This window comes from Bombus pascuorum, chromosome 4 (genome assembly GCF_905332965.1).
Source record: "Bombus pascuorum chromosome 4, iyBomPasc1.1, whole genome shotgun sequence".
In the NCBI taxonomy this organism is placed as follows: domain Eukaryota; kingdom Metazoa; phylum Arthropoda; class Insecta; order Hymenoptera; family Apidae; genus Bombus; species Bombus pascuorum.
In genome coordinates, this window is record NC_083491.1 from 2,402,634 (window position 1) to 2,407,073 (window position 4,440).

Here is a 4,440-nt window from a genome sequence, read left to right on the forward strand (position 1 = left end):
GTGAGAAAGAACCCATACGTACGTGCGTACTTACTCTCTTTGGACAGGTGTATATGATAGTACGCATGACGGCAAAAGTATCGATGACAACCTCATGTGCCGTGTATATGCACACGTACGACACGATTTGCGAGAATTCGGCGTCTGATCGTCTCCGCGTTTTATCCTCTTTTTAAATAGAAACAACGACAATCGCCGTAATTACTTACGCGTAACGAAGGAAAAAAGAAAAAAGAAAAAATACGGAAGTCACAAAATTTCGCTGTGTTTTTCGTTAAACAGTTTTCTTTTTCCTTTCTTTTTTTTTTTTTTTTTTCTTTTATCTTTACACAATACGAAACTAAACGAAACTCGCACGATTTCGATCACGAATCGTATTTTCGCTATATCTCGTCGTTGAATAATTTCTTCCTTCCGTGTTGTTAATACGAAAACCGAAATTCACACGATTTCGATCACGAATCGTAAATTTTTCGTTTTGTTTCGTCGAATAATATTTTCTTTTCTTTCTTAGTAATACGAAAACGGAAACAAGATTCGTACGATCTTACGGCTAAAAATCGGGGGACCGTATCGTCGTCGTTCGCTCGACGACGCTTAAAATGGCCCCTCCTCTCATTTAAATACAATACAAGAATCGAACGTGCTTATACTATATTCTCTTATATCTCACATTTTTTTTCTTTTCTCTCTGATCGGAGCGATTTTAGAGCGATTGGCTCTACAGCTCCTCGGTAATGACTCGAGTATTAATTCTGCTTTTAAAAGACGTGATCGATCAAAGGCGGACGATGAATATCCGGTTGTGTTAATGAGCTTTCCTAACGACTAACACCGAACTTTCCTTATCTTTGGTTTACCTACGAGCTTAATATTTTTTTCCAGAGAATTCGTATGTTTTGTGATTGTGTGTAATGTATGAATGTATATGTATGTATGTACGTGTGTCTTATATTCTTGTGAAAGAGAGCGAGAGAGGGAGAGAGAGGGAGAGACAGAGAGAGAGAGAAAGGGACAGATAGACAGACCTTTTTGTTATTTTTCTTTTAGACAGAATCGTACTTAAGCCTAGCTTAGAAGATATCGTTTTTTTTCCTTTTCTTTTATATCCTATGCTCATCGAGAATCATTGAAAAAACTCGGAACGTTTTCTAGAACATCTTTTATATCCTCGATTCGAGCGAGAACGCTCCACGCACACGTGAAACATGGGAAATCGGCTATCGGTGCGTTCATGGGATTTTCCTTTAACTTTTTCGTTACTAGTAAACTGCGGATTTTTATGCATTTATGGAAAATATAAAATTATATAAAAACCGCGTAAAGCGCACATAACATGCGTAAATATATAAAATATTCACGGTCGATTGATAATAATATTAATACGTAACGTAATTTTTAATACGTATTTGCTAGGCGAAACAAATCCCGTTAATAATTCATCTTCAATCGGACGAATATAAATATGGATTTGCATAAATATCCGCGATCTTTAATAGTTGGTAATTCCTTTCTTTTCATTTCTTTCTTTTTCTTTGTTTCTTTTTTTTTTTTTTTGAAATAACGTGGCGCACGCGACAACCCCGTTTGGTACACAATTTTATTCGTCCCTTGGTTTTTCATTTTCGTTTACTTTTGTTTGAGCTTCGTTTTGTTGTATCTCTTTTGTCTCCCTTCGTACGCGTGCGTGCGTCTCCATCGACAACAGACGTCGTGCCACAAAATGCCATCGTGCAGGACGCATGGATGACGATATACAATGAAGTCGGCGAAGAACAATGACAATGAGAAAGAATTGGATTAGGGTAAGACGACGCGGTCCAAGACGAGAAACCGGGAGACTCGTTTATGGAACTTGGTACTCTTAGGTCTTGCGACTGATGCTACGTTGGCAAGAGGATCTTGAGATTGATCGAAAATATCGAATAGAACGATCGGTTTCGTTTCACAGATACCACCACCTCTACTACTTGCTCTCGTTCACGTTTCCCAATTTTAATTATCTTCCAACGTCTAAAGATTTGACTCGCCATTGTTCAATTTTGATTCGCCCGATGCTACGTGTTGTCCTCAGGGTCGCCTTGAATTCTACCGAATCTCTATCTCAAGAAATCTCCGAGAAAACGTATTTTTCATTCGATCTTAGTCGGTCAAATCCCCCAATCCTTTCGTTACCCAGCAGCTTCGCTCGCTCGTCCCAATCTCAAGATCATCCCTAGCAAAAGAATCCAGTTCGCCTACCTCAAACTTTTTCATCTAAATCATTTGTCTTAAATTATTTTCTTCCAAGTCTGCAAAAAAAAAGAGAGAGAAAAATGGAAAAGAAGGAAGGAAAGTAAAAGAGAAAAGGAAAGAACGTTCCCCAAATTTTCTCATCTCGTCTCGCGCTCCATTTTTCCTCCTTTATAATACCGGGAAGTAGAAGAAGAATAGAAAAAATGGTTGTTCCTTCAGAATCTACGTTCCGTTTTCTACACGTTGCTCGATCAACCGATTAAGGATCAACATCGATTAAGGAACAATATCGAATGAGATCTTGAAAGAATCGAATCTTGAAATAGTCGAATAATTTAAACACTTTGTTTGACATAGACAGAGAAGCGTATTACGGTGATAGATAATTCGTAAAAATACGAAACTCGGATCTCTGTAGGTAAGTCGGGAAGATTTCTGACTTCCTCGACCCTCGTAAAGTTGTATGGCCTACATATTTCATCGTAGATAGGACGAAATAAATTTTTGGTATCTCGGTTCGCAACTTCGATGTTGAAAACACCGGAACGCAACAAGGTAAATTGACGGAAAAACGACGTTGTGTAAATGCAACGTTGTCCCTTAATGGATCGAGGCCTGTTTTCAGTGCGCGCTATAATCGAATTTTCTCCATCAACTCACCAATCCCATCCTCTGCAGCCAAGGTCATTTTGCAGTCCGACCATTCATATACTATATATCGCGATACTATATATATGATAACGCATATACTATGACAAACAATCTCAACATCATCGATAATTCTCCATTTTTCTACTTTCTTTCTCTAGATCGCGCGGGGCAAGCGATACTCCACGTTATCAATCGTTCGTCCGCCGTTATCAAGGGGTGCTCGTCGTTTCGATTGTTCCTTTCGACCCTACACGCTATTTTATCTTCGATCGTTTCGCGTTACGATAAAAGCGACGCGCGGGCTACCTTACGGGGGAAAAAATGAAAGATAATAAATACGAAGCTTTACGTTTCTTTTCAATTTCGTTTCATTCGTGCGCGTAAATGCTCCACTTTCTTGTTTGTTTCTTGGTAGACAGACGCTTGAAATTAAATCAACGCGAACGTATGATTAGAAGGAGAACTTAGACGTACGCTTATTATACCGTATCAGGCGATTCTTCCGCATTTTTGGGGAAAGTCGTTGAGATCAACTGGCGGGAGAATCGAGTTTCGACATCTTTTGTCGCTCTTAGTTTTGCGTTTTCTTAACAATGCAGCAAACGTATATCGATGGGAGAAATCGAATAAGCGATTGAATAAGCTCGGAGATGCAGAGTTTTGTAGGATCGAATTATTATTATTCGAATAGAATTAAGAATGAAAAATTAGATTTTAATTTCTGTCTGGAGAATTTTTACGATCGTACGATGGTAGATGAGTAGACGGTATTTATATTTTTATCTTTCGTTATTTATTTTTGCGATCGAAGGAAGTAAATTCTATGGTCTAACCTTCCGAAACTGTATTTCGTAAATATAGAAGCTTTTGCAAGTTTTATCGAGTGACTATTTTTATAGGTTTCGATATAAAATTGTTCGTCCGGCTTTTCTTTTTAGAACAAAGCGAAAAAGACCATCGATCCAACGAATATGGATTGGGTAAACAATGTCGATTGTGTGAGCTGGCTCCCGTTACGCAAAGCCGATTAATCCGTTGACAAAGTGCAACGCGCGTGACTCAAATTTTCGATACCATGATTGTTTACTTACGTAACTTTATTCATATAGAATTTCACGCTGATATTTTACTAACGCAGTTAAGCTACCAGCATCATCTGTTAATAATAATTTTCGCAAACCCTAAAAACATGCAGCTAAATAAGTAAAACATTAAAATAACAACGAGATAAGTCGCCAAACATTCGCTCGAACGATTTCACCACGTTATTTCCCTCCTTCGCAACGTAAATCTTTAGAAAAGCTTCATTCGAAAGCAAGGACGACGTAAATGTCGATCTCGGCGATTTTTATCTCCAGAAATGTAAAGATAAATTATTGTTCAACGTTTCTTCAACAATTTCAGTATTTCGCTGCTTCTCCAAAATTCACAACTTTCCAAGAATTTATAATTCGAAACGCGGGATGATCGAAACTCCACTGCCACCAATTTCCCTGCAATTCTCCCAAAACGCAGAAACTTGCTGATAAAATCCTAACCGAACTATCCTGCTCG